The sequence below is a fragment of the Engraulis encrasicolus genome, chromosome 5, assembly GCF_034702125.1.
Source record: "Engraulis encrasicolus isolate BLACKSEA-1 chromosome 5, IST_EnEncr_1.0, whole genome shotgun sequence".
NCBI classification, from domain to species: Eukaryota; Metazoa; Chordata; class Actinopteri; order Clupeiformes; family Engraulidae; genus Engraulis; species Engraulis encrasicolus.
This window is the reverse complement of record NC_085861.1, coordinates 51,891,843-51,905,100: the sequence shown is the minus strand read 5'-3', so window position 1 is coordinate 51,905,100 and position 13,258 is coordinate 51,891,843.

The window sequence follows — 13,258 nt, the reverse complement described above, 5'->3', positions numbered from 1 at the left end:
TACACATCGACTTGTGAATTGAAGTACATATGTGGATGTTTAAGTGGGTTTTTATATGATGTATTGACTTGTAAGTACTAAGTAATGGTTGTTTGCTGCCAACATTTTTTCCAAGAATCTCTGCTTGGAAATAGGTTCATATTAGCACAGCACACACCCACCGATTAATTTCACTAGAATAGGGATGTTTAACTTTTTTTGCGAGAAGGTTAGTGGGCATAGCAAAACAAATAAGTGAGAAAAAATGACTTGCCAAAATGTGTCATATTTCACATCAAAATACTGATTAGTCATTGATTTCAGAGTGGCACACATCTATTATGCCTAACTGCACAACTCAAAATAAACATTTCCAAGTAGGTTTTGAGTTATCTGGGGAGTGAATATAATCAGTAGCAAAAGCAGTCTGCAGGCCTCAGTGGGCCTAAAGTAATTTTACTTTTGTAGCCTGCCTGTTGGATGCCAAAGGGGTATTTTAGGTACATTTTAGGTCTCTTCTGCCAGAGTCAACTCACAGTTTACTTCAGTCTAAATAGGCCTATGCTTGTTTTGAGAGATTGAAGGCATGTAAAATTACACAAAAAACATGTGTGAAATATGACCTACAAATAGGAAAACACACAAAAATAAACCCTGAAGAAGGCTCTGCGCCACTATGCATGGGTCCCTGATCATGTTTTTAACTTAAAATAGCCATGTTTGAATAAAAGTTTTTTATATTCTTCGGACAAGAAGAGTTCCTTGAACCCTAAAGACTAGCTCAATCGGCCAATAGCATGGTTTTAATCGCGTGATCGGGCCCTTGTGACGTGTGCCAATGGCCCAGAAGTCCAAGTTTCTACAGTCCTGTTTCCATTACTATAGTGCCTTTAATTGCATTTTATCTGTTGTCTGGCTCAGGGGCTTATGAAGTCATATTCCCTGGTGCTGAACTACCACACATCTCATTTAGGAGGATGCGGTCACTGAGAGACCGACTTGTGCACACCTCAGACAGCAAAACGTGTTTGGGCAGGATCCGGGCCAGATGTTGGCTAGTGTTTGGGCAGGATCGGCAAAACAGATCTGGCCCAGTGTCTTTAATACAACTACCCAGCACTGGGCCGGATTTGGATTATGGATGAAGAATGGATGAGGGCCACAACTGGCCTAGATCAGCTAGATAACCTACTACAACACGTGGAAAAACATTTGGCCCGGATCTGTGCCTGATCCATATTATACATTTGGGGCTCATCTGGCCCTGATCAGTTTCCTATCTGGGGCTCATTTGGCCCTGATCCGTTTCCTATCTGGGGCTCATTTGGCCCTGATCCGTTTCCTATCTGGGGCTCATTTGGCCCTGATCCGTATTCATATTAAGGCAACGGCAAATCTGTTCAAACAAATGAGCTGCTCACAATTTATGCATTTCAGTATTCTTTATTGTTTTCATAGCGTCCATGTCAATAGGCAATCTCTCTGGTTGACTCTTCACACACCTGTAAAAGATATTAGACACACAAAGCAGATGAAAAGAAACACTACAGTTAAACGGTTTATAATTATTCCATAAATTACACTTAGCTGCTGCTTTTTTTTATCCAGCGCAGTGAGCACACATACTGGTGAAAGTCCTTGTTCAAAGGCACTTCAGCCACGGATGGAGGTGTAGGGAGAGGTGAGGGTGTGGTTCGAACCGGCAACTCCCTATGATCTTTAGTCCATCTCCCTAACCACCAAGGCTGCGAACAAGTTTTCATGTTTTTTGGATAACCAGGAAAACACAATTAACTGTATTTCCCCCCCCAATAGTCACAAATAATGCTAAAAAAATAGAAACCAACAAAAAAACATGAAAACCATGAATAACCATGATCCATGGTTAGTCAGGGCCACGGTTTCCATGGTTACCCCAAAAAACCATGGCTGGTTCAGAGTACTTAGAAAAACCATGACATGCCATGAGAAAACCATGGTTATTACAGGAAAACCATGGTCAATTTTCGTATGGGTTAACACCATGAGTGCTGGCGATTACGCCTCGGACTGATACAGACGTTCCATCATATCCTAACAGAACTGGGCTAAAAAGACAGTAGGCCTGGGACCAGCTTTAGCAGACAAAGATGGGGCATAATGGACTGCCTCGGTGGGGGAAAGAAGGGGAAGAGAGGGGGAAAAGGGGGAAAGAGAGAAAAGAGAGGAAAAGAGAGAATTTATTTTCTGTTTACATACAGACTAATATGACAGCTTATATGTCCTTCTACTCAAGTTTTCAACCGTATTTTCTTTTCAAAAACTATATAAATAAATATATACATTTTTGTGCTGCATTGTATGACACTCTTGCCAGGATTTGCACCTGGATCTTCCACCCAACGGATGGCTGTGTTACTTACACCATAAGAGTTGCGTGAAAACAGCACCAAAAATGTAAATGAATGTATAGTCGTGTAATTATTATTATATTAGGTGTAGTATGCTTTATACTTACACAGAAATTATATAGTGTATCATTTAATATCCCACTGTCCACCTATCCCACTTCAGTCATGGATTAAGGTGTAGGTAGAGGTCAGGTGGGATTCAAACCTACCGTATAACCCCTAGATTGAAAGACCAACTAATCGTTTCCCAACCTATCATATCACTGACCACTTGTCTCGCAACAAAAACAATATCCCTTCAGAATCTGAACATTGGCAAGTTTCACTTCAAGGACCAAGTAGACAAGTAGATGCTTCCCAATATAAAAGCAGCAATACCAGTGTCAACAAGCAAGCCAGCCTCAAGCAAAAAATGGAATTTGTCCTGAAAACAAGGCGATTTTCCTCAAGTCTTCATCTGAAAAAGAAATGGGGTAGGGGCAACAAGCAAAAAAGAGCAGTAGTTCATCACTGAGCAGCACAGTTGGGATGATATATGCACAAAATTTAGGCAACAATTAGCAACAATTTAGGATGTGGAGGTTGCGTCTATTCGACAACGCGCTTCTCAGTCAGATTAGCTGTCACATTTACATCATAAAATACTGTAATTTACCTTTCATGCATAGGAATATTGCTGTTCATCAATGAATCTGACTGACTAGTACAAACATTTCATAACCATGTTTACATATTTGCCTGTTTGCAGGCATAATCTGTCTTTACTGAAAGTTTTGAAGATACTACAATGGTCATCAATTTTAGGCAATTTATTATTTATTTACAACTCTACTAACTACTCTGACCACAATCCTATAAAGTGCAACTTAAGTACTACAGCACTGTCAGGTGAAATAAAAAAAATGCGCTTGATGCTCATTGTCATACCCAATGGCAAAGTTTACCTAAAGAATATTATTCATTATTAGAATTTATTATATGGTGTGACGTCATCGGTCGAATGCTCCATTCATTTCAACGGGGCTCCCCAACGTTCGCACGTCTGTTATTTTTCGATAACGGACGGGTTGGTCTATAACAGACCGCTGTCAATGGCAACAAGACTTTTCACTGCTAAAGCGACTTTACAACAAGACTCTAATCAGCTGCTGTGATAGACAACACCTGTTGTCCTGGCTACCTAGCTGTTGCCTAGCGGTGTTCCACAACGGCACTGTTTTGTTTTGCGCAGCAACAATCTTAACATTAAATAGGCCTAAAGAAATGTCCCCGCCATGTGTGAATCATTTAAGTATATCCATATAATAAGCGGGTTAACTTTCGGCGAGTCGGTCGCTTTGTGGAATAGCAGCACTTCAGAGAGAACAAGACCCCTCCGCTCCGCGTCGGGGTCTAAAGATTCTCTCTGTCGTGCTGCTATTCCACGGTAGCGACCTTCTCGCCGAACGTTAACCCTTACATAAACAGTTGGTATGTTTAGATGTAGAAATATAGCAATTACTACTTATCTGTTGTATCTGGGGATGATACTGTCATTCATTGCGAATAGGACAAAACCGCTCTATTGCTCCAACTGAAAAATGAGACACATGTTGCATTAGGCACTTACCCTGGCACATACACACTCACAACTACAAGATAACTTAAAGCGGCACTATGTAGGATTAAAAGGTTAATTAATAACTGTCCCGAGTCAGCCGGTGCTCATAGACTCAATAGTAAGTGAATGATGACTCTCGCGACCACTTTTACAGTCCGCTGATAGAGAACCCCGAATGTAACTTGACAGAGATACCCGGTCGAGTGTAGTGGGAAACTAGCCTGGGAACTCCCATACTGTCTTTAGTTCTACACAATCGTTTCAATCTGAAAGACAGTATGGCGAGGATGACTCATAACGTACAAGATCATGGGTAATTCTTGTTGGTTCATGTTGGTTGGTCCCTTCTGAAAGGCAGTGATACAATGGCTATAGACAAAACAACCACACAACCAAGTCAACATTACACTTACTGTGGTTGGCAGCATGCATTTCTATGGTCTTGGTTATGTAGGCACACTTCATCTGAAAATTACACCTGGAAATCTGTGAAATATGTGTATGTGTGATGCGAAATGTGTTCTACAGTATAACTGTTCAATGTAAGACAATAATATTATAGATGAGACTCTCTGGTGGACAGAAACACACATGCACCGCAAACTAACCAACAAATGAACACACAAGAAACTCAGACTATCCCATATTTCTCTTTGATACAGGCACCTAAATATTGTATTTTAAGAATGATGGATGGTCTATGTATTGTGATGTATGAGATGACAGGAGAGTCTACCTCCTTGATGAGATGGGGAGCAACTGGTGAAGTTGGCTGAAGGGATGGGGTCATCTAAGTCGATGCGCTGTGGTAATAGAGAGCAGTCGACAGAAGGATTTTAGACGTCTATCGTACAAGCTGAGGGAAGTAAATGAGTGAATGACATAGGACATTACAAACATTGAAAGATGTGGTAGAATGCAACTTTTGTGGTGGAAAAAACTCAGGACACACAAAAAAAGATTAGTTGAACATGGAAAATCTACCTGACAGAACTTAGTCTTAGAAGCCTTAAGCAAACCAGACACTGATTTCTTATCCTGAAAGTATTCTGATTCAGATTAAAAGGGAAACTCCTAAAGCATAGCAGCAGCTCAGAAAAAACTCCAAATTATTTGATTAGTTTAACGTGGAAAGCAAGTGGAAGCAAGTGATGATATAATAGGCAAAAATCATTGAAGCTTACAGAATGAATGTATTCTGCATTTTAAATTGAGTCATAAACCTCTACTGATTATTGTGTGGTTATTGAGTCATAGCGTATATAAACAGGCTTAAAGGTTTAAATACATTTTAGTTAAGAAGTAATAGAGCAGTGTAACCTTAACTTTACATTCACACAGGCACTGAAGGTTGATGGATTGAATCAACAGGCATGGGCAATGCAAAATGCATTGAGGACCATTGTTTGCGTTGTCTCTGACAAAGGTTCAGAATTTTCACACACATCGTCTGGTGTGAACCAGGCTTGACATACAGTGCCGTGGGTACTGAATTTTAACTTTTTTGCAATGTGGCACACTTAACATTTTCAGATCACCACACAAATGTAAACATTCAACAGGGATGACCCAAGCAAACATAAGATGCATTAGTTTCTCAGTGACCATTTCATTTGTTGAGAGAATAATGTCATACAACCTGCACGAGCCTATGTGAAAAAGTAATTGCCCATTTTTAAAAAAAAAATGTTTTGAAAAAAGGTTTGCACACTCCTTTGGATTTTTTCTTCTTTAAGTTATTTTTTCTTCTTTTTATTCATTCATTCATTGGCAATGACGTTTCGACCTCTCGGTCTTCCTCAGAATCTGAATCTCGTAATCTTTTTGTTCAGCCCCAGGGATTGTGCACAAGTAACTCTCTACAAAAAAGTAATTGCCCCCCTTATTAAATGAGGAGGTATCTGTGATTTATCATATTATTTTGGACAACTGAATTATATTTCACAGCTGCCCAAGTTTGGCTGCTACCAGGCCTTTCAAATCAAGAAAATGTTAAGTGTGCAAAACAGTAAAAAATCAGTAGGGGGGCAAAAACACACATGGCACTGTATGTCCTCATGTATGAACCCCCATTCAGTCAATCACACGCAAGGTCAACCATTGATAGAAGGAGCCTGTCTGAAGGAAGGGTTATAGATCGCCTGACATGGGACCACCATGGGCGGACTTTCAGGTCGGTTAATATCAGATCAATCCAGTCAGAGCGTCTGGCCCGCCCACCCAAAATGAGCAGGCCGAGTATGCGGCAGGGAAAACAAGCAGCTTTGAATGAATGACAGTTGTTAGCAGAGCCATAGCAACACTAAATTATCATTAGGGCTGTGCAATATATCGTGATATCAATATCGCTGTCGAACAATATCAAATTTCATAATATCGATTTGAGACAATATTTTTGTCATTTGTCTATACTGCCAAAAGGTAGGTTATAAGCACAATGTATTGCCCTCGCAGCCCTCCACTTGAGCCATTGCGAGCACAAAGCAGACTTGCTACCCAACACTCATGCAGAACACCACTGTGTCTTTCTCTATGGCCCTCTACTCCGACTGCTGAAGGGAGTGAAGATTGTGAATTGTTTAGCACAATTCATTTGTCTTTAAATAAAATATCGTCTAAAATATCGTGATATCAATATTGACCAAAATAATCGTGATATTGATTTTTCTGATAATTGAGCAGCCCTAATTAGAAGTATTTTTAGAAGTAATATTACCTCTGAACCAAACAGAAACATTTTCTTGAGCTGTCAAAAACATGTTGGAAAAAATTACTTATTTATATATTGCTTTTGAAAGGTTTAAAGTATATTAAATATATTTACATATACTTTAATATATCATACTACACACATGTATACTGTTGATTGCTGTATTCCATGCTGTTTGTGTAACTAGTCAGACAAGATTGTTCAAGCAATGCCAAAACCATACATATGTACAAACCCCAACTCCGGTGAAGTTGGGACGTTTGGTAAAATGTGAATAAAATGAAATTGCTATCATTTTCAAAACATTCAATCTATTCATTAGATGGAGAATAGTGAAAAGACAACATATTAAGTGATAAAACAGAGAAAAAATATTGTTTTGGGGGACATATGTACTCACTTCTAATTTGATAACCGCAACACGTCTCAAATAAGTTGGGACGGGGATCAGTGAAATGTAATAAACATCCAAATAAGATGAGTGTCCAGGTATAAGACCATCACAGAGAGGCTGAGTCACTCAGAGGGAATAATTACCTTAGTAATTACATACATTTTTAAATTCCCTTTGATTTACCATGATTGCATGTATATAAGACATATTTTTGTCATTAAAATCATTGTATAAGTTCATGATGTCATGAAATATATATTGGCTGTAGTCTCACTAGCATTCCAAGAATTACAGCTATTGAAAATTGACCATATTAAGAATGCTTTATGTGTGCAAATGATAGAGGGGTTTTATCATTCTCCTTTCCACCCGAGCTCACTTGAAATAGAGCCAGAAGACATGGGAAGTCAGAAGAAGTCCATTCTTTTTAAAAATAATAGTCTTGCACATCCTGTGCTACAGTGAAAATGGACCATCCAAATTGTGTTAGTGCTAACTTAAAAAGTCAGCCTCCATGATGGCATGGGGGTGCAGTAGTGCATTGGTTAAGTTGTTCTCACTCATCTGTAGAGTTAAATACAGTGCTGAATGATATAAATGGGTTTTAAACAGCATGAAAAGCCACTCATGCATTATATTTTGAAGGGAGATCTTCAATTACTGCCACATAGTAAGGACACATTACATTCTCTACTATGTTTTAACAGTTTAAGTCCATCATAAGCGCCAGCAGGTGATAAAATGGTGGGCTTTTGGTCAAGACCTGTCACACTGCAAGCATTACAGAAATGAAAACATTGCAAAACATGACAAGGAATACACCCACCATATAAGCTGGTGAAATCGTGTCCAAGATGGGAATTAACACTGTTTTTTATGCTAAATTATCTCATCGGTTAATGTATTCACTGTTAAGTGTTGTCTTTTGTTTTATTTTTAGTCTTTCTCGACATTTGCTGCCTTTTATCGTCCCTGTCCCAACTCTTTTGAGACGTGTTATTTTCACATATTCATGAATATCCCCCAAAACAATCATTTTGGTCAGTTTTGATGGTTGATATGTTTTCTTGGTGCCTTTCTCCATCTAATGTAAGAATCAGACGTTTTGAAAATGTCAGTATTTTGTTATTATTCACAATTTACCTTGTGTCCCAACTTCTTTGGAGTTGGGGTTTGTATCTTAAATTGACTAATAGAGGATGAATGGTTCAAAACTAAGTGTAAGGAAGTATACCAAGACCCAAACCTTTTTTTAAACCTGCCTACTCCTCCTCCTCCTCCTCCTCCTCCTCCTCCTCCTCCTCCTCCGTTGAGCCTGGTGGGATTTAGGCTTCCCATGTAGACCTGTGAAGAAACCAAATTTGGCCGGATGACTACAGGACAAAAATCATTGTACAACACATACTGTGCTGTGTGCTTCACAAAAAAACCCAGTAAATTGTAACAGGTTTGTGTTTGTGCATACTGGAGCCTCTGGCTTACTCCCTGGTCTCCTTCAGGACCTGATGGGTGGACTGCCACAGCCAGACACACACCTTCTGCTACTTCTGTTGCTGCTTCTGCTCCAGCTGCAGAGAAAGTAGCCGTGCAGAGGTAGGGGGAGAGAATGGTTAAAATGTACGTGGAATCAAAATCTGAATGAAAACAGCTTTTAGTATTGGTAAAGAACACTACTGTTTACAAGGAATTAGTCTTGCTCACTGCTACATCGCACACAACACATGTCACCTTGGTTTCTTCCTTTTCTTTGCGTTTGTCCGTGACCAGACAAAGTTGCAGGTGTGGTGAAGAGTAGAGAGCTGACAAACAAAGTTCCCTCTTCAATAATATACTATTACAAGTTACAATTTAACTTGTAATAATTCATTATTGAAGCGGGAACCTTCAATGTTAGATGCACCTAAATGTCCAATGCTAAAATGGCAGTCCAATCAAGTCCCAAATTAAAACCCCAGTTTGTGCAAATAGAGTGCAAGCAACTAGAGGAGCAAACGAACACCCAGCAGCAGCCAGCGAGGGAAGCATCAGTAGAGGCAGCAAGCGAGTCAGCAGCAGAAGCAGTGAGCTTAGCACAACATACCCAGGTTACCGTCCCTTCCAGCAGTCGGTTCCTCCTCCTTACTTCACTGGCACTGGCCGATGCCTCCGATGTGGGAAAGACAGAGAAAGGGTCTCAGCAGTGGGAAGAGCCTTCACAGCCAGCAGAATGTTTAGTACGCCAACTATTTTCAAAAGTGTACTTGCGTTGCCTGGGTGTGGCTTAACCACGACCCAGATGGAGGATTGAGAGTGTTGCGTACACTGTGTGGAAACCACAATTCGATGGCGTTCCCTCTGTTCTGTTCCTCCTGCTCTGCTGTGCTCTCTCTCCTCTGGCTGGTCACATCTGGTCTTCTCTCTGGATCCCTATTAAAGAAAGTAGCCACAACTACCCCCATAAGTAGCACATTGAGCCTACCAACATGTGTCTTAGAGTTTGCAATGGAATCGCTTTGGCATTGTCCGATCCTTGGCACCGGCAAGTCATTTGTAAACACAGCACCCCAATTACAAGACACAGCAAACAAGCATTTCACAGCAGAAGTGAGTGCACCGCAAACCACTGAAAAATCGCAGCCAAGTCAGATCATTGTTTCCAATCAGTCCAATCAGCTGGTCACTGTGTCCCCCCCAGGAAACAGCTGAGGGTAGTTGGTTATCAGATGGAAATTCACACGCAAACAAAAATCAAAACAGAACGTGAAACCAAGCACTGCACACAACAGGGTAAACACAATAGGCCTACTAAAAAAATACACATGGTCACACATGTAATATCATGTAGTACACAATTCAACACACTACATATATACACAATACAACAATAAATAAAATGTAACAATACAAGACTGTTGTAGAACACAGACCGCAATGCACTGACACACAATGAGTACGGGAGCTTCCAGAGCTGGTGTGTGACTGTGGAAAATTGTATGTGTAGTTGTGATACTGCACAGTATACATGTTGACTTGTACTGTAGTAATTGGTCAGTTTACAAATAGTTCACTACTAGTGTGTATATCATTTAGTTATAGGTTAGGTTTTAGGCTTTAGGGTGGCAGGCTTATTACATTGTCTCATTACATTATATTGCCCCTTTCCCATTCAACTTTAGAAAACGATGACAACATGGTTTAAAGCTGTAAAATCAATCGGAGCTCTAGATCTAGTTGAGAATTAAATATTCATATTGGCATGACATGCTGGCTAGTAGTAGCCAGTACCAGTTCTGTACAACAAGGTGGTCAAAACATGTATCTAAGACACAAGGGTTGCGCTTGGAATACGACACCATCTTATAAATCCCATTATACGGTTTACTATTTGCAATGACGGGGCTGAAAATGTGATTTATGTCCCATTTGAATGCTATGGTCTGTTGACATGAACACTAGCTAGTTAGCTAATAATAGCAGATTTGTATTTAACAATTAAAAGTATACACAGGGATAGAGCATGTCCCTCTATATGCGCGTGTATGTGTTTATTGTTGTACACACACCACAATATTACAAAACAATAAAAACAGATGAAAACACCGTGGGGATAATTTAGGACCTACCACTGTTTTCCATGAGGATCGCAGGGCTGGCGCTCTGGTCGAAACTCGCGCGACTCGCGTGCCATTCGCCTCTTCCGGTATTTCAGCCAATCATAACACTGATAGTCGTACAAACCAATCATATTCATTTGGGGTTATTGCCCATGTTCTGGGTATGTGTCCTTTCTCGCTTTAGCAGTGAACGTCTTGTTGCCATTGACAGCGGTAGCCAGGACAACGGGTGCTGTCTATCACAGCAGCTGATTAGAGTCTTGTTGAAAAGTCGCTTTAGCAGTGAAAAGTCTTGTTGCCATTGACAGCGGTCTGTTATAGACCAACCCGTCCGTTATCGAAAAATAACAGACGTCCGAACGTTGGGGAGCCCCGTTGAAATGAATGGAGCATTCGACAGATGACGTCACAACCATATAATAAGCTACATTACAACATGGTAGTTGGTTGTCATTATAGCTACGGGAGCTAAAATAGCAGTCAGGCAACTGACAGCTGGACAAGTAGGGCTAGTCTATTGCCTATCCTAATTTAATTGTATATCCTAATTTTGGCCAGTATCTTGCCTCATTAATGCTTATTATATTTCATTGTAGCTTCAGCTGTAGGCCTACTTATTAGCCTCAACTCCACTATCGTCCTTGGCATTGTTCAACAACGTTTATGACGAAATATGGCGCATGTGGGGGGTTAGGGGGTCGGACATAAAAAAAAAGAAGTTGAAAAAAAAAATTGGAAGTAAAAAAAAAAAAATCCGACCGGACGATGACCAAACCTGACGACCAACCGGAACCAAACTTTTATTTTTCTTAGGCCTTATTGTAGGCCTATGTGAGTAAGACGCAATTCCTGAAAATGTTTGGTTTTCAGTCTGCAGGCTTCCAAAACGACTTGTGGATGGCAGGTGAAAGTCATGCCACCTCATAGATTTGCACTGTAGATTGGCAAATCCTTATTTCCAGTCATTTTGGCTAAAGTAACTAAACGTAATGCAAAAGTAGTGTAGGCCTAATGCCTTACTTTTTTTAAAGTAATGTTGTAATGTTAGGCATTACTTTTAAATGACAGTAACATGTAATAAGTAGTGCATTACAGTAACTGAGTAACTTTCCCAACAGTGCTCATCTATACCGTTTTATATGTTATCAAGCAAAGGGAGACCAATAGACTCATGCGTCGATTGAAAGAAAATTCCTACCAATCCCAACATGCGGTTGTATTGCTCATGCTATCTCTGATAGCACCCGACCACATGTCACAATTGCATTCAGCCCTTTCCAAGATCCTGGCTATGCAAATGGGTGCATGGGTTTGCTTCAATATTTTAAAGGAGTCTTCGCATGCTCCAAATATTGTCCCTAAATGTGACATTCTAATCCCATTATGTGATTATAGCAGAGAGTACATTTCACATCCTCTTCCTATTCTGTCTGATAATACTCCTCATCAGGGAAGGGGCAAAGAGGTCGGTTGCCCTGGGTCCTAGGGAAAGAGAGGTGGCCAGAATTGGCTTCTCATTACTTTGTATGTATTGGGTGTGGGGCCCTTTCGGATGATTTTGTCAGCAGCTTGTCCTCAAAGGGGCAAGGGAGAGCAGCAGCATGGAGGACATTGTGGCACACCAAACAGTGATGGTTTCCGTTAGAAACATGGATTTACGTGTAAATGTATCATGTAATGAAACTGTTGTTAATGTGTAACCACCACATGCACACATCCGGTGGTCGGCATTGCAGAGGGGTTGCCCAGGACACACGTGAGGACCCGCAAATACTCAAGGCACTGTCTTAATTAAAGTTTGCAGTGAAAACGGCCCATCCACTTGTTAAACTGAAATTGCCCTTGTTGTATATAAGTCAGCTGCTTTTAAAACTCACTCACGCATATACCACACAAACATGCATGTTCTCTCCCTATATGTCTCTCTCCCTCTCTCTCTCTCTCTCTCACACACACACACACTCATTTCCACATTGTGTCAACAAAAACGAGTCTAATTTCTCAAGAGGTCCAACAGAGATAGCCCATCAGAGAGAAGATAAATTGGACCCACTCACGGTTGTGGATGGTGCATGCTCTTTAGCACAACGATAACCTCAGTTACCTTAGTAACACACCATGATGATGCTTAAACGCTGGACAACACATTAGTGACCTAGTTGCACTGGTGTGGCATTGGTAATTGCCATTACATGTTGAAGAAGGGCTCAGAGCACAAAACGTTTGTGGATGAATAAGTAAGAAAAATCTGAAGAGTGCTGTCAATTACTTCAATGTATGGGGCATTCAGCAGTACGAATAATAGGAGATAATGTGTGAGAGTGTGTCTTTACCACAGTAAGGAGAAGAATTTGAAGAAAATTTAAACATCCATGAGTTATTTGGTGAGACTGCTGATTAAATGAAAAAAAAGAGAAAAAATATGTCTCTTTGTCCGAAAGATTACAGCACAAACACGGACACATTTAATTTCAACTCAACAGCATGGTTACATGTATTGGTTCCTTGTTCTTGTTTTATCTGAATGTTTTTGGTGTTACTGCAGTGCTTTGTGTGTACATTATTACATTTAACTGTTAGCAGTAACATATC